This window comes from Cavia porcellus, unplaced genomic scaffold (assembly GCF_034190915.1).
Source record: "Cavia porcellus strain 051 isolate PalLab524CR breed Dunkin Hartley unplaced genomic scaffold, mCavPor4.1 scaffold_2, whole genome shotgun sequence".
NCBI lineage: Eukaryota > Metazoa > Chordata > Mammalia > Rodentia > Caviidae > Cavia > Cavia porcellus.
Genome location: NW_026947485.1, coordinates 117,851,662 through 117,870,096, shown reverse-complemented (window position 1 = coordinate 117,870,096; position 18,435 = coordinate 117,851,662). Strand labels below are relative to the sequence as shown.

At 39.9% G+C, this 18,435-nt stretch overlaps 1 long non-coding RNA gene across 2 annotated transcripts in view; it reads right to left on the bottom strand.

The window, feature by feature from the left end:
- The window catches only part of LOC134475269 (uncharacterized), a 58,468-nt gene that overhangs the window by 13,858 nt on the left and 26,175 nt on the right, over nt 1-18,435 (bottom strand). Inside the window, exons 3-4 of one of the 2 annotated variants that reach the window (XR_010046382.1) lie at nt 17,421-17,483; nt 16,351-16,402 (exon numbers count right to left, since the gene is read on the bottom strand). The exons of the other annotated variant lie outside the window; for it this stretch is intronic. This is a non-coding gene — a long non-coding RNA (uncharacterized LOC134475269). The remainder of the gene's footprint in view (nt 1-16,350; nt 16,403-17,420; nt 17,484-18,435) is intronic. 2 annotated transcript variants of the gene reach the window in all.

Genomic DNA, 18,435 nt, shown 5'->3' with positions numbered 1-18,435 from the left:
TGATGAAGAAATATAAACAGAAAATAAATATATGAAAAACAATGTTCAGTATCATTGGTCATTAGAGAAAGGCAACGTAAAATAACAGTGGGATTCCACCTCATCCCAGAAAGAATAGCTATCATCAAGAAATTAACCAATGACATGCTGGCGGGGCTGTGGGGAAGAAGGAACCTTTCTCTACTTTTAGTGGGAATGAAGACTGGTGCAACCACTGTGGAAATCAGTGTGCAGACTCCTCAAAAAGATAGTATTAGATAGGAATAGATAAAAAGATGTGGTATTTGTGTACAATGGAGTATAAACTTGAGACCTCTATGGGTAAATGGAGGCATGCACAGAGTGACTGTACCTCCAAGACAGCTTGCAGGGAATCTGTCAGTCTCAGTTGTGACACCATTTAGCTGATAAATTACATGATCATGACTTTCATGGAAAAATTCTCAGAGGACAGATGTGAACATGATAGTGGAGACCATTTCTCTATGAAATTAATAAAATGTGTAATGTGCTAAAGTGAAGATGCGGGATTTCCTTTCTGCATACTTTATCATTATCTTTGTGGCAGGCCAAGTCAGGTATCTCTCTGTTCCTGAAATATTACCAATTCTTTTCTCTCTCTCTCCATCAAGGAAATGCATTCAAGTCCTCGAAGGTGAAACCTCATTTGTCTCTTGCTCTATGACACCTTCCCTGGTCTGTACAGTCCCAGATGACCAGTGTGGGGCTGCAATGGTTGCTGTGGTCATGAGCCTGGGGATGGCGCAGCTGGGTGCGCTGGGCCGAGTGTCTGCTGTGGAGCTGCCAGGAGGGACATTTGCTCCAAGGCACCCCGGGGTAGAATCTTCTGGAGCCCTGTAGGTGAGTTCAGCCAGCAGGAGGTAGGGGAATCCCTAAGACCATCATAGGGACTGCAGAGACCCGGAAGAAAACATAAAACTCTCATCTTTCTTGTCTACTAATTGCATCACTTGAAAAGTAACACGTGTTCTGTAGATGTTTGCAGAATTCTGTCAAAGGCTGTGGTTTCTAGATTCTGTTTGGAAATTCTGTTGTGAAGACACGAGACCTGGCACCTTGGGCAGAGACTTTTCCCACGGCACCCAGGAAGTAGCGCTTGTGGCTGCTCTGAGACTGCCCCCTGGGGGGTTGCTGCTTGAGGTGGGAAGGCACCAAGCACTGGGGACCATGCCATGCATCCTAGGGTTAGGCCAGTGACCAGGTGCTCTCTGGATTCACTGTCTCTGCAGGTAACGCTGCAGCTGCAGGGCGAATCCTATTCCAAGGGCTCCACAAGAGTGAAACTGCAAATCCCACTCCAAGGATTCCAGATCAGTGAACCTGGGACCTCAGCGGTGAGACAGTTCACTTCACTAGCAAACTTACTGCTCGGAGAAGCCTTTGGTCTAAACCTCCCAAGGTCTTGTTGGGTTCCCACCTTACCTCAGCATCCCCTTCCTTTGTTTGGAAACCCAGTAAGCACAGTGGCCTGGAAAACTCATGGCCTTGGCTCCCAGAGGGTTCTGCCCTTAGTGCCCCCAAACCGCATTCCACTGTCTCATTTTATTGAAGCCTTCACCACAACTTGTTTTAGGAGATTGGAGCCCAGGCCAGGTCCCCAGTAACCACTGGGGCAAAACCAACACAGGATGGCAAATGTGAAACGCAGAAAGGACAAGGTCATGACCAAAAAGAGCATTGCTCTGAACTGGGCCCATGCCCAGCGCAGGTCTGGAGACCACAGCTTGCTGTGGGGTCGAGGGGCAGTGGTGAGGAAGCCCCCACTGGGCCCCTGGCCCAGCACCCGATGCTCTCAGAACCAGCTGTGCCCAGGTGGTTGTCCTACCAGGACACAGCCTTGAGGGATGAGGACGGCAGTGAGGGCCTCCCAGTCACCGGTGCCATGGGAGCTCCAGGTGATGCTAAAGCTCAAAGGGCTGTGGCAGGGCCAGGGGTGGCAACTTTGGAGTGCAGGGAGGTGAACACTGTGTCCCACACTCAGCCTTCACCTCTGTGTGTCAGGCTCTGAGGAAACCTTGGGTTTGATGATCTCAGAAGCCAAGTCAGACTGGAGGCTCTGGATGCCAGGAGCTGTGGGAGGCATGTCCATCCCTTCTGGCACTGCCCCCTCTGGGCCTGGGCACAGTGGAGAGCAAGGACCACTGAGGATCCTGGAGGGACAAAGTCACCGAGCCACCTCCTCCCCAGTCCCAGGTGCTGCTCAAAATGCAAGGGCCTGGCTGTCCTGAGATGCAGCCAGCCAGGAGCTGGGAGTCCCAGCAACAGAGGGAAGGGTGAAGGATGTTAGGGTAAACCAAGGCACAACTGGGGCCACTGAGGCAGGCAAAGCTGAAGCAACCTGTGAGGACTTTATTGCCATCTGGGTCCGGGTGGGCTATTGGCCCTACGCAAGGGGTGAGGGTGTGTTCTTATAGGGGAGTTTAGGTAGGGAGGGAGGCATTGCTGAGAGGGCTTGCAAAATTTTGAGTCACTGAGTAGGGAGTCCAAGGCTAGGTGATAGACAGGTTTGGATACAGAGGGTGCTGGCAGACAGAGCATATCTTTTGTGGTTTTTCGTGGAACCAGCCTTTGCAGGTTGAACTGCATGGGAAAGCTGCTGGCTTCCTGTTGAACACCATCCTCCCCTAGGTGAGAATAACAGATCTGTTTGGGGAAGTTTTCTCTCCAAGGTGGGTGGGGTCTGGTTCAGAGATCTGGCAAGGGATGGGGTGCAGCTTTCTGGGAGGCTGTGTGGCTGCACAGCCTGGGAACCATGGCTCAGACCCACTGGAGAGTGGAGCAAATCCCACCGTGGACCCGAAATCCAGAGACTCCTGCACACAGAGCTGAGGGACGGTGGCATCAGGCCGTCTGGGACATTCAGTCCAGCCCACAGAACCACAGCACTGCCTTTCTTCTAAAGTTGTTCTCTCCATTTCTCTGGTTTTTTAAAAAAAAGAGTAAGTACTTTTTATAACAACAGTTGTCCTTTCTGTGCAGGTGCAGGCGGGCATAGCTGTGGACATTAGCGTTCTCCTTTTGCTTCCTAAACTCTACCTGGTTTTGTCCCCAAACCCCCACAATAATACCCAGGTCTGTCTGGCAGTGTGATCAACAACCAGGCATGTTCTGTGTTTTCCACTCCCGTCTCCCATTTGTTTCCTTTTTCTCTCTATTCTCTTTACTTTCCTTCACATCCCTGCTTCTGCCTCTCTGCTCTCCTCTACTCCTTCTGTCTTCCTTTTGCATCTGTCATTTTACATTGCAATTGCAATGTATCTGTCCACACATTATAACTAATGTCTAACTTTTCTAGATTACTGTATGTACTATGTTATTCTCTCTTTTCTTGGTGAGTGAAACAGTACCAACAGTGTAATCAAGTTATGAAGTTCCAGATACTCGCTGGCTAGCTGCTCAAGTGTTGATGTTATTGGTACATACTCCTTCCTTCTCAAAGCAATGCCGGGTGGACTTAGCATGAGAGGAGACTGGTGAAAAAAGAAACAGCTAAAAGAGAAAAATAAGATGCCTCCAAAACAACACAATTCCCCAAAAATTGATCCCACAGATACTGAAATGAATGAAATCACCAGCAAAGAATTTAAAAAACTGACAGTTAAAATGATCACTGAGGCAAAAAAAAAAAAATCCCAAACAAACCAATAAGCAACTGAAAAAAATTAATTACTGGAATGATCAATGAACTCAAAGAATAAGCAGCTGATCGAATTAAGGAAGCCACTGAAGGACACAAAAGATCAGATCAGGAAAGAGACTGGAGTCCCCAAAAAGAGCCAAGCAGAAATTCTACAAATGAAAACTCAATGAAATAAATAAAAATCTCAGTTGAAAGTCTAGGTGGGAGACCAGGTCAATCACAAGAAAGAACAACAGGACATGAAGACAGGCTGGAAATACCAGAACATTCACGTGTGATCAAAGAGGAATAAGAAGTGAGCAGCTGTGAAACAGTAGTTGGTTAAACCAGTGATCTAGAAAAATTATCCCCTGAAATCACTGCACACTGCTAGGCCAATCTGGGGAACGGGATGGATTCCCAGAAAAAGCAGAAATTTAGAACCTGAAACAGACATGGGCAGTAACAATTCTTTCCAAGACACATCCTGGCCAAAAATAGGTGCTGCAGGCATTCGAAACAAAGAAACAATGCAAGAAGTTGCTAGAGAGAAGCACCAAACCTCTATAAGGGCCACCATCCAGAATCACAGCAGAGTTCTCTGCAGAAACTGTCAAGCCCTGGAATGCTCAGAACAAAGTTCTTTAAGCCTTGAAAGAGAACAAGTACCAATGTGGGTTACTATATCTAGCAAATCTTTCAAATCAGAGAAGAAACAGAACTTTCATGGTAAGCACAAATTAGAGAAATGTGTGACCACTGAGGTCACATGGTGTATTTCTGGCACTCAGTCTGAAGCAGCGCAGAGAAAATGAGAAAGATAAGAAGGAGACAGAGGAGGAGGCCTTTAAGGCAGGCAGGGAGAGCTTCTCAGGGCAGGGGCTACAGAAGCTCTCAGGGAGAACAAACAAGTGGGACTACTTTTACCAGTTCTGGTTGGGGAGGAGTTTGGGAGGTGGGCAAAATAACATGCTAACCACTGATTTGAAGAAGCATCTGCCTGTGTAAGACAGGTAACAGAAAGGGGGCTGGGGGTGGAGGCTTGGGTGTTGTGGAGTCTTGAGATTGGAGAGGGCTCAGGGCATGTGGGAGTGGGAAGGTTTATCTCTCAATGAGGAGGAGCACGAAGAAGTTACTCTTGGAGAGGTGAGTTGTTTCTCTGGGTCCGGTACCAATTTGAGAGGATGTAGCTAAAGCCCAGGCCAGCAGCACCTATCATAACACTTACGGTTTCATTGTTCAGGTAGAGAAAGCCCAGCTGCCTCCGGGGCTCAGAGCAGTACTTCTAGAAGGGCTGGAGTGAAGGCGGGAGGCGATGGATGCAGTGAGGTTGTGGGGCTGGTCTGCAGAGCAGGACCCCGTGGACTAGCCTGGCTGGGTTCATTGCCCTCCCAGCTGCCCTGTCTCTCCACTTTCTGTGCACCGTGACTCGAATGGCTCCCCTCCACCAAGTTCTTCCATCGTAACTTCCTGCCTTGGAGCCAGTAGACAGGGACTGTAGCTGTGAGCAAAATGAACCCATCTTTCTTTCATTTGGGGGTGACTAGAAAGTGACTAGGACAGATTTTGGTACCAGGGAAGGGGGGTTGTTGTTGTGACTGTACCTCACGCTGTAGCCAGAAGCCTTTGGAACTGGTTTGCAGGGAGAGTTCAGAAAGCTTTGTTATTATTACTCAGAATTGGATGTGGCTTTATTTTTTTCTTGCAAAATTTCAAAGTATATTTTATTCTTTTAAAAAATTTTTATTTTGGAACTGCGACTGCCCGAGGTGAGTTCCAGCACAACACACCTGGCCAGGGAGAGTTTAAGATCATCACTCCCAGTGGTTAAGGACCTGCCCAGCCTCCAGCCACACTAGACCGGGCTCTGTAGGGCCACACCCAGTGACCTCCTTTCACTCCAGGGAACTGGGACTGCACAAGATGAGTTCTACCACACCAACCTGGGGCCTGGGGAGCGTTTAACATCATTGCTCTCAGCAGTTAAATGCCTGCCCAGCTTCCAGCCACACTAGACTGGAGGTTTCAAGGGCAGGACTAGACCATGCGCAGCAATCTTCTTCAATCAGGGGAGCTGAGGGCATGTGAGGTGAGTTCCAGCACCTTGGTGCTAGCCCAGGCAGAGCTTTGGACCATCACTCGCAGGAGCCCACCCAGCTTCATGGAACACTAGAGGTGGCACAGGAGGTCCTGTGGGCTTGACTGGACTACACTAAGCAACCTCCATTCAGTCCCAGGAACCAAAGGCATAGGAGGTGATATCTAACACGCCCAAGGGAAGCTCTGGAACATTACTTGAAACATGGAAACATAGTAAAATGACAAGATGAAAGACAAAAATGCAATCTCAAGCCTCCAGTCCATCACAAGAAAGCCTAGGAGCCATGTACATAGAATAAAATATATGCCATACACCTAAAATACCTGACATAATAGCAACAAAAAGAAGCAAATTCAAGAAGTTTTAAGGAATTCAAATTAGAAACAATCTTCCAGGTAAAAGATGAAATGATAAAAGTAATGAAAGAAATGCTGAACACATCTAAAGAAGACATAGTTAAAAAATTAGAGGAACAATGCAAAAAGATAGAATCCCTGGATGAACAATTAAGAAACAAACAGAATACATGAAGCAGATTCAAAGAGATATACAGGAAATAAAATTTTCCATTGAAAGTTGTCAAAACTGCCTCAATGAAAGTGAAGATAGGATTTCAGACCTTGAAGACAAGATTGCAGCTAGTGAACAGGAAAGGAAAGATTTTTTAAAAATAACAAGAAATCAGGAAATAACAATTCAACAGCTGTAAGATGATTCAAAGAAAAACAACATAAGATTGAGAGGGATACATGAAAAAGAAGGGGACAACACAAATGATATCAAGAGGCTATTTACAGATGTAATAGCTGAAAATTTCCCAAACATGAGAATGGTATCTGATATTCAGATTAGTGAAGCACATAGAACACCAAATAGCCAAAACCAAAATAAAACTACACCCAGATATATAATAATCAACATCCCAGAAATTCAGCATAAGAATAGACTATTAAAAGATGTTAGAGAAAAGACAGATGACCTATAAAGGAAAACCTATCAGAACCACAGAAGATATCTCACATAAACAATGAAGTCAAGAAGAGAATGGAGCGAAGTATTTCAGATCCTAAAGGAAAATGACTTCCAACGCAGACTGATGTACCCTGAAAAACTACTTCAAAATGGATGGAGAAATAAGATACTTCCCTGACAAAGAACAGCTGAAGAACTTCACGATCACCAAATCAACCCTGCAAAGATATTGAAAGACATTCTAGATACACATAGGTAAAAAGCACTAAGCAAGGCAGACAATTAAATAGAATAGAAAGATAAAGACACAACAGCAGAAAGATAACATGTCAACAATAAACCAACATATAACAGTTATAACCATTAGAAAATGGTATCAATTCACCAATTAAAAGAAACAGACTGGCAGAATGGATCAAGAAACAACATCCAACCATATGCTGTCTACAAGAAACCCATCTAACCCAAAAGGAAACTCACAGACTGAAAGTCAAAGGATGGAAAACAATACTTCATGCAACCAGAACCAAAAAAAAGTGTGGGTAGCTATTCTGTTTGCAGACAATGTGAAATTCAAACCACGAATGATCAGAAGAGATAAAGAAGGCCACTACACATTGCTTAGGGAAAAACTTCAAGAGGAAGAGATAACAATCTTAAATATATATGCACCAAGTTCAAGTTTTAACAGAAATGAAAAATCAAGTTATCAATAACACAATTATAACAGTAGACCTTAATACACCATTGACACCAAGGGACAGATAAACCACACAGAAAATCATCAAAGAAATAACAGAAGTGAACCACACATGTGAACAAATGGACTTGATAGACATATACAGAATGTTCCAACCAACATCAGAATAAACATTCTTCTCAGCAGTACATAGAATATTTTCTAAAATTGACCATATACTAGCCCACAGAACACATTTAAATAAATTCAAAAGAATTTAAATTACCCATGCATGTTATCAGATCATAGTGCCACGAAACTAGAAATAAATGATAAAAGAAACTGCAGAAACCTAACAAACACATGGAAATTGAACAATACACTCTTGAGCAATCAGTGGGTCATAGGAGAAATTAAAGAAGTAATTAAACAATACCTACAAGCAAATTAAAATACAAATACATCTTACTAGAATCTGTGGGATGCAAGGAAAGCAGTCTTCAGAGGAAAATTTATTGCACTGAGTTTCCACATTAGGAAAACAGAACGAATACAAATAAACAACCTGATGCTACACCTCAAACATCTAGAAAAGGAAGATCAAGTCAAACTCACAGCCAAAAGAAGGGTAGAAATTATAAAAACCAGAGCAGAAATTAACACAATAGAGACTAAGAAAACAATCCAAAGAATCAATGAATCAAAGAGTTGTTTCTTTGAAAGAATAAACATAATTGATAAGCCCTTAGCCAACCTTATTTTAAAAAGGAAAGAAAAAGATCAAATTCATGCAATAAGGAATTGAAATCACTACAGGTTCTGTGGAAATACAGAAGATCATCAAAACGTGTTTCAAGAACCTCTACCCTCATAGGTTCGATAACATAGAAGAAATAGACAGATTCCTAGAAACATCTGAAGTACCAAACCTGGGTCAAAAAGATGTAAAAGTGCTGAATAAACCAATTTCTATTAATGACATTGAAAATGTAATTAAGTCTTTACCTACAAAGAAGAGCCCGGCCCCAGATGGATTCATTGTGGAATTCTACAAGAAATACAAAGAACACTTAATGCCAACACTGGTCAAATTCTTCAATGAAATCAAAAGGGAAGCAATTCTCCCTATGTCATTCCTGGAAGCATATATTATTCTAGTACCAAAACCTGAGAAAGACTCAACTAAAAAGAGGCCAATCTCCCTAATGAACATACATGCAAAAATCCTCAATAAAATATTGGCAAACAGGATGCAGCAAATCATCAAACAGATTATACACCACAACCAAATGGGATTCATCCCAGGCATGTAGGGATGATTCAACATATGTGAATCAATAAATGTAAATCCAACATATCAATAGAGTAAAAAGTAAGAATCACACGATCATTTCTATACATGCAGAAAAAGCTTTTGGTAAGGATCAACACTCATTCATGATATGAACCTTACAGAAAATTGGAACAGATGGTCCTTATGTCAGTATGATAAAGGTCATCTACCACAAACCAACAGATGGCATTACATTAAATAGCAAAAAACTGAAAGTCTTTACCTTAAAATCAGGCACAAGACAAGAATGACCCTCATCACTGCTCGTATTCAACATAGTACTGGAAATACTAGGCAGAGCAATTAGACGAGAGATAAATAAAAGAAATAAAGATAGGAAAAGAAGAAGGTAAATTATCATTATTTGCAGATGACATGATACTCTACATGGAAGACCCCCAAAATTCCATTGAAAGACTCTGAGATATAATAAATAAATTCAGCAATGTGGCTGGATACAAAATCAATGCTCAAAGATCAATAGCATGTCTGTACACTAACAACAAAATCACGAAGGGAGAAATAAGAGAAGCCACACCCTTCACACTAGCATGCAAAAAAATGAAATACTTAGAAATTAGTCTCATGAGGGCGCCTGCATCCACCTCCCCGTGTGTCTGGAGGACTGTGGGTATCTCAGCAAGTAGGGGAGGATCGCAGGTTCCAGAGGCCCCGCAGCCTGTGGTGAGTGTTCAGCACCCTCTGCCCAAAGCCCAGACTGCTCGGGACCCTCCAGGCTTCCAGGTGCAGTGAAGTGGAGAAGTGGGTTTGAGGCCTCTACATCGGCCTCCCCATCCCGGCTGCACTTGGAGAACTGTGGAGCCTCCAAAGGGTGGGCGGGCACACGCTATCCCCGGAGCCCAGCCTGTTTGGGACCCCCATGCCTCACCATCGGTGTGCAGAGGAGGGGCTGGGTGAATCTGGGGCGACTGCATCCACCTCCTCGTGTGTCTGGAGGACTGGGGATGTCTCAGGGGGCAGGGGAGCATCGCAGGTTCCAGAGGCCTCGCAGCCTGTGGTGAGTGCTCAATGCACTCTGCCCAAAGCCCAGACTGTTCGGGTCCCTCCAGGCTTCCGGGTGCAATGAAGTGGAGAGGTGGGTTTGAGGCGTCTACATCCCCCTTCCCATCCCAGCTGGGCTTGGAGAGCTGTGGAGCTTCCAACAAGCAGGTGGGCGCACAGTGTCCCTGAAGCCCAGCTTATCTGGAACTATGGAGTTCTAAACAGGCAGAAGAGGGCCATTGGTTATGCAGGCCCAGTGGCTGGGGTAACGGGGTGCCAGAGTCTCAGGAGCTGCAAACATAGAAGGGGATTTCCAACAGACCCTGAGGAAGCTTTCAAATAACACTTGAAACACAGAAATATAGGAAAATGACAAAACAAAAGACCAAATTACAACCTCAAACCTCCAGCCCATCTCAAGAAACCCTAGGAGCAATGTATATAGAAGAAAATATATGCCATTCACCTCAAATATCGGACACAATAGCTACTGAAATTCACAAGCAACTCCAGGAAGCTTTAAAGAAATTCAAACACTAAATAATCTCCCAGATGAAAGAAGAAATGATAAAAGAAATGAAAGAGATTCTGAATATATCTAAAGAAAACACAGTTAAAAAATTGGAGGAACTAAACAAAAAGATAGAATCCCTAGACGAGCAATATAAGAAACAAAGAGAATACATAATGCAGATGCACAGAGATGTACAGGAAATAAAAAACTCCATTGAAAGTTGTAAAAACCGCCTCAATGAAAGTGAAGATAGAATTTCAGACCTTGAGACTGGATTGCAGCTAGTGAACAGAAAAGGAAAGATCTTTAAAAATAACAAGGAATCAGGAAACAACAATTCAACAACTGCAAGACGATGCAAAGAAAAATTACATAGGAATGATAGAGATTAATGAAAAAGAAGGAGACAACATAAAGGATGTCAAGAGGATATTTAGAGAAGTAATAGCTGAAAATTTCCCAAGCATGAGATCAGAAACCAACATCAGGATCAGTGAAGCATATAGAACTCCAAATAGTCATAACCAAAATAAAACTACATCCAGACATATAATAATCACCATCCCAGAAATCCAACACAAGAATAGATTGTTAAAAGCTGTCAGAGAGAAAAGACAGATCACTTATTAAGGAAAACCTATCAGAATCACAGCAATCTTCTCAGCACAAACAATAAAGTCAAGAAGAGCATGGAGTGAAGCGTTCCAGATCCTAAAGCAAAATGATTTCCAATCTAGACTGATGTATCCTGAAAAACTATCATTCAAAATTGATGGTAAAATTACTTCCATGACAAAGAACAGCTGAAGAACTTCATAAACTCCAAGCCAACCCTGCAAAAAATATTGAAACACAGTTTAGATACACAAAGGAAAAAACCACTAAGCAAAGCAGATAATTAAACAGAACAGAAAGATAAAGATGCAACAGCAGAGAGATAACATGTCAACAATAAACCAGCATTTCACAGTAATAACCATTAATGTAAATGGTCTCAATGCACCAATCAAAAGAAACAGACTAGCAGAATGGATCAAGAAACAAAATCCAACCATATGCTGTTTACAGGAAACCCATCTAACCCAGAAGGATACTCACAGACTGAAAACTAAAGGATGGAAAACAATACTTCATGCAGCAGGAAACCACAAAAAAGGCAGGAGTAGCCATTCTGTTTGCAGACAATGTGAACTTTAAACCAACAATGATCATAAAGGACAAAGAAGGTCACTACATACTCGTAAGGGGAAAACTCCAAGAGGAAGAGATAACTATCTTAAATATATATGCACCAAACTCCAGAGCACCCAGTTATATAAAACAACTATTAACAGAAATGAAAACTCAAATTGTCAGTAACACAACTGTAACAGACCTTAAAACGCCATTGAGACCAAGAGACATATCAACAAGACAGAAAATGAGCAAAGAAATAACAGAACTGAATCACACCTGCAAACAAATGCATTTGGTAGACATATACAGAATGTTCCACCCAACAACATCAGAATACACATTCTTCTCAGCAGTACATGGATCATTCTCTACATATATTAGCTCACAGAACATATTTAAACAAATGCAAAAAGTTGAAATCATCCCTTGCATGTTATCAGATCATAGCGCTCTGAAATCAGAAATTAATGATAAAAGATACTGCAAAAATCCCGCAAAAACATGGAAACTGAATAACACACTCTTGAGTAATCAGTGGGTCACAGAAGAAATTAAAGAAAAAATTGAACTATACCTAAAAGAAAATGAAAATGCAGATACAACTTACGGGAATTTGTGGGATGCAATGAAAGCCGTCCTCAGAGGGAAATTTATTGCACTGAGTTCCCACATCAGGAAAACAGAATGAATACAAATAAATAACTTGATGCTACACCTCAAACAGCTAGAAAAAGAAGAGCAAGGCAAGCCCAAAGCCAAAAGAAGAGAGGAAATTATAAAAATCAGAGCAGAAATCAATGCAATAGAGACTAAGAAAACAATCCAAAGAATCAACAAATCAAAGAGTTGGTTCTTTGAAAGAATAAATAAAATCGCTAAGCCCCTAGCCAACTTTTTTTTAAAAAGGGAAGAAAAAGCTCAAGTTCATGCAATAAGAAATGAAAAAGGTGAAATCACTACAGACCCAATAGAAATACAGAAGATCATCAACACCTATTTCGAAAACCTCTACTCTCAAAAGTTTGATAACACAGAAGAAATAGACAGATTCTTAGAAGCATATGAAGTACCATAGCTAGATCAAGAGGAGGTAAAACTGTTGAATAACCCAATCTCTGTTAATGAAATTGAAAATGTAATTAAGTCCTTACCTACAAAGAAGAGCCCAGGCCCAGATGGATTCACTGCGGAATTCTACAAGAAATACAAAGAAGACATAATGCTGACACTCCTCATACTATTCAGTGAAATTGAAAGGGAAGCAATCCTTCCTAAGACATTCCTGGAAGCAAATATTACTCTAGTACCAAAACCTGAGAAAGACCCAACTAAAAAAGAGAACTATAGACCGATCTCCCTAATGAACACAGATGCAAAAATCCTCAATAAACTATTGGCAAATAGGATGCAGCAAGTCATCAAGAAGATTATACACCATGACCAAGTGGGATTCATTCCCGGAATGCAAGGATGGTTCAACATACATAAATCAATAAATGTAATCCACCATATCAATAGAGCCAAAAGTAAGAATCACATGATCATTTCTATAGATGTAGAAAAAGCCTTCGATAAGGTCCAACATTTATTCATGATAAGAACTTTACAGAAAATTGGAATAGATGGTCTTTACCTCAATATAATAAAGGCCATTTATGACAAACCAACAGCCAGCATCATACTAAATGGCCAAAAATTGAAAGCCTTTACTTTAAAATCGGGCACAAGACAAGGATGTCCTTTATCACCACTCCTATTTAATATAGTACTGGAAGTACTAGCCAGAGCAATTAGGCAAGAGAGAGAAATAAAAGGGGTAAAGATAGGAAAAGAAGAAGTTAAATTAGCATTGTTTGCAGATGACATGATACTCTACATAGAAGACCCCCTAAACTCCATTGAAAGACTCTTAGATACAATAAATAAATTCAGTAGTGTGGCTGGAAAGAAAATCAATACTCAGAAATCAATAGCATTCCTATACACGAACAACAAAATCACAGAGAGGGAAATAAGAGAAACTGTACTATTCACATTAGCAAGCAAAAAAATGAAATATTTAGGAATTACTCTTACGAAAGAAGTGAAAGACCTATACAGTGAAAATTATAATACACTGAAAAAAGAAATTGAAGATGATCTCAGAAAATGGAAAGACATCCCTTGCTCATGGATAGGAAGAACAAACATTGTGAAAATGGCCATTCTCCCAAAACTGTTATACAGATTCAATGCAATCCTAGTAAAAATACCATCAACATACCTTATAAATCTAGAGAAATCACTCCTAAAATTCATCTGGAACCAGAAGAGACCTAGAATAGCAAAGGCAATTCCAAGCAGCAAAGACAAAGCAGGAGGCATCACAATCCCTGACTTGAAGTTATACTGCAAAGCAACAGTAGTAAAATCAACATGGTATTGGAATCAAAACAGAGCTGAAGATGAATGGAATAGATTAGAAGATACAACCACAACTACAAACACACTCAACCACTTTATCTTTGATAAATGAGCAGTTCACTGGAAGAACGACAGTCTCTTTAATAAATGGTGCTGGAAAAACTCCTCCCCATTTGTCGAAAACTAAAACTAGACCCATGTCTATCACCATGTACTAAATTAAAATCTAAATGGGATTATTAAATATTAAATATTAAAACAGAAACACTAAAACTATTGGAAGGCAAATTGGGTAGAAACCTTGAAGACATAGGAGTAGGTAGAGAATTCATGAACAGGACTCAAACCGCACAGGAAATACTTCCCAGCATCAATAACTGGGACCACTTCTTATTTAAAAGTTTCTGCATGTCAAAAGAAATCACCAGCATAGTGAAAAGAAAACCCACAAACTGGGAAAAGAGTTTAGTGAACTCTCTCAGACAAGGGACTCTTGTCTAAAACATATAAAGAATTAAAAAAACTCAGACCCCCAAAATTCAAAGATCCAATCCAAAAATTGGCATCTGAGATGAATATGCACTTCTCAGATGAAGAAATACAAATGGCAAATAAATACATGAAAAAATGTTCATCATCATTGGTCATTAGAGAAATGCAAATTAAAACCACACTGTGATAACATCTCACTCCTGAAAGAATGGCCAGGATCAAGAAAACCAACAACAACAAATGCTGGACAGGCTGTGGGGAAAAAGGAACTCTCCTACACTGTTGGTGGGATTGTGGACTGGTGCAGCCTTTGTGGAGGTCAGTCTGGAGATTTCTCAAAAAGCTGGGATTGGAAGTCCCATTTATTCCAGCTATTCCACTTCTAGGCATATTCCCAGAAGAACTGAAAGCATCATACCACAGTGATATATGTTCACCTATGTTTATAGCAGTACAATTTGTAATTGCCAGATCTTGGAACAACCCAAGTGTCCATCAACTGAGGAATGGATAAAAAAGTTGTGGTATTTCTATACAATGGAGTATTATTCAGCTATAAAGAAGGATCACATTGAGATATTTATCAATAAATGGGCGCAGCTTGAGACCATACTCATAAGTGAAATAAATCAATCTCGCATGTGTGAATACCGAATAGTTTCCCTAATGTAAGTAATGATTCAAATATATAAAAATATGTGGTAATCCTGATTCCCCATTATGTGGCCTTGAAGCCTCATAAAGTTTTCACTTATTAATTGGAAAGGCTTTATTCTGGGTTTCTTGATATGGAAATATTTGAAGCTATAGTATATGAAGTTTTATTCACATATTTCAAGGAAAAAGACAGACACTACGGTAACTACTAATAAGTCAGGTTATTTGGTGGTGAAGCACTAGGTTGCTGAAACAGTCATGCTTTGACCTGCATTGTTATATTGTTATGCCCTGTTTTATCTCAATCTCTCCCTTATTCTTTAAAAAAAATATTTAGTTATTTTTATCATTTTTTTTTAATTAAGGGGAAAAATTTAAAAAACTAGCAGGATATATAATAGTAACTTTTTCTGATTTCCTATTAACTTGTTTTGAAATCCTGTAATACTCTCACTATCTTGTTTTGACTGATTAGACTCTGTTCCATTCTGTATGATAGTATCAAGTTTGAGTGTATAGGCAACTACTCTGAAGGCAATAAGATTCACTAAGATGCCCATTCTGGTTTGACTATTGTGTCCTTTGGAAGTCCTGTAATGTTTACAATGCTTAAGTTTTATTGGTCTTGTTCTCTACTGTTTTGTTCAACTTTATAATATCTAATGAGATAGACAATTCTTTTTAAGGAAACAATAGACATTGTTGATAACCATTGTTGATAATGTTGTACTCTGTTTTACATCGTGTGCTATGTCTTTCCTTGGTTTTGCCTGACAGCTTTATTTTGCCATATTTGACTTTATTCTCCCCCCCCAAAAAAGTAATAAGAACTAAGGAGTAATAAAACCCAAAATGTGTAGATTTTGTTGTAAAAAAGAGAGGGAAAAAAAGTGCTCTAAAGGAAACAACAGCAAGTGTGTTTAGGGGTGTTAAATAGCTGACCATATTAATGTTTTTGGTTGGATCATTGAACACAACTGTTTGCAGTCTCACTGTTTGAATGTCCACTTTGTATGCTTTGATACTGTGATTTTTAGCAACTATCTCTAAGATGATAATATGTAATCTATTAACTGGTGATTTCTTACTGTTTTTTTTTTGTAGTTCTGTATTACTTGTACCCTTACACTGCTTTGTTTTGTTCTGCTTTTTCTTTTTCCTTTTAAATAAAATTAAAAAAAGAAATTAGTCTCATGAAAGAAATAAAAGATCTATGCAGGGAAAATTGTAATACACTGAAAAATTAATTAAAGAGGATCTCAGAAAATGAAAAGACATCCTTTGTTCATGGATAGGAAGTATAAATATTGTGAAAATGGTCACTCTCCCAAAAATGTTATACAGATTCAATGCAATCCCAATGAAAATACCATCAACATACCTCATAGATGTAGAGAAAGCACTTCGAAAATTCATCTGGAACTGGAAGATACCTAGAGTAGCAAAGGCAATTCTAAGCAGCAAAGGCAAGGCAGGAAGTATCACAATCCTGACTTGAAGTTATACTACAAAGTTACTTTCATAAAATCAACATGTTACTGGAATAAAAACAGATCTGAAGATCAATGGAGTAGATTAGAAGATACAACCACAACTACAAACACACTCAAATATCTTATCTTTGATAAAGGGGCCAAACATGTTCACTGGAAGAATAGTAAGTCTCTTTAATAAATGGTGCTGGAAAAAAAAGGTCACATATGCCGAAAACTAAAACTAGACCCATGTCTATCACCATGTACTAAACTAAAATCTAAGTGCATCAAAGATCTAAATATTAAAACAGAAACGCTAAATCTGTTGGAAGACAAATTGGGTAAAAATCTTGAAGACATAGGGGCAGGTAGAGAAGTCATGAACAGGAATCAAACTTCACAGTAAATACTTCTCAGAATCAATAACTGGGATCACATATTATTAAAAGAGTTTCTGTATGTCGAAAGAAATCTCCACTATAGTGAAAAGAAATCCCACAAACTGCGAAAAAATCTTAGTGAACTGTCCCTCAGACAAAGGACTCCTGTCTAGAACATGTAAAGAATTAAAAAAAAATCAGACTCTTGAAATTCAAAGACCCAGTCCAAAAATCGGCATCTGAAATGAACACACAATTCTCAGATGAAGAAATACAAATGGCAAATAAATACATGAAAAAATGTTCCTCACCATTACTCATTAGAGAAATGCAAATTAAAATCACGCTGAGATTCCATCTCACTCCTGAAAGAATGGCCAGGATCAAGAAAGCTACTAACAACGAATGCTGGAGAGGCTGTGGGGAAAAAAGTAACTCTCCTGCACTACTGGTGCAGGTGTAGACTGGTGCAACCACTGTGGAGGTCAGTCTATAGATTTCTCAAAAATCTTGGAGTGCAAGTCCCATTTGTTCCAGCTATTCTACTTCTAGGCATATTTCCAGAAGAAATGAAAACATCATACCATAGTACTCACCCATGTTTATAGTAGCACAATTTGTAATAGCCAGATCTTTGAAACAACCTAAGTGTCCATCAGCTGAGGAATGGATAAAAGAGTTGTGTTTTTATACTATGGAGTACTACTCATCTATAAAGAATGATCACATTGAGATATTTATAAATCAATGGGCGCATCTTGAGACCATACTCATAAGCTAAGTAAGTAAAACTCACATGTATAAATACCGTATAGTCTCCCTAATGTAAGAAATGGTAAGAGTACATAAGATTTTATGGTAATCATGATTCCCCATTATATTGTTTTGAAGCCTTGTAATGTTTTCATTCATTAGTTGGAATGGTTTTATTCTGTTTTGTTTCATTTTATTATGTGTGGTGATATGAACAGCTACTTTGAAGAAAATAAGACATTATGGTAGCCATTGCTGATTTAATATCATCTTGCTTTGAAGTCTTACCATGCTTTTGTTCTTCTGTTCCCATTGTTTCTATCATGTTGTATCTTATTGGATTTTAATATGTGTGATAGTATAAACAAAATTTTTATGGAAAAGGAGATAATATAGTAGCCATTGTTCATTTTCTGTTATTTGATTCTGAATGCCCTGTAATCTTTCATTCTCTTGAATGGTTTTGTACTATTGATATGTTTGATACTATTGTGTGTGAAGGTATGCTCAACTATTTCAAAGAAAGAGACATTAGGTAGCTATGTTAATATTGGGTTGTCTTGTGGTGAAGCACTGTGTTGCTTACATTTTTCTGTTCTGATCTGCTTTGTTCTGTCCTCTTTTGTCTTAATCCCTTTAAAATAAAAAAAAAATAATTATCCAGGTGTGGCGGCAGATGGCTGTGATTCCAGCACTCATGAGACCGAGGCACAAGGATCTCTGTGAGTTTGAGTACAGTGTGAACTACATAGTGAAATCCTTTCTCAAGAAAGATTTTTAAAAATTCATTGTTTATTGGTGCTTTTGAGGTATGCATAATGGTCACATTCTCATAGGGAATTTGTACCTGTATGTGAT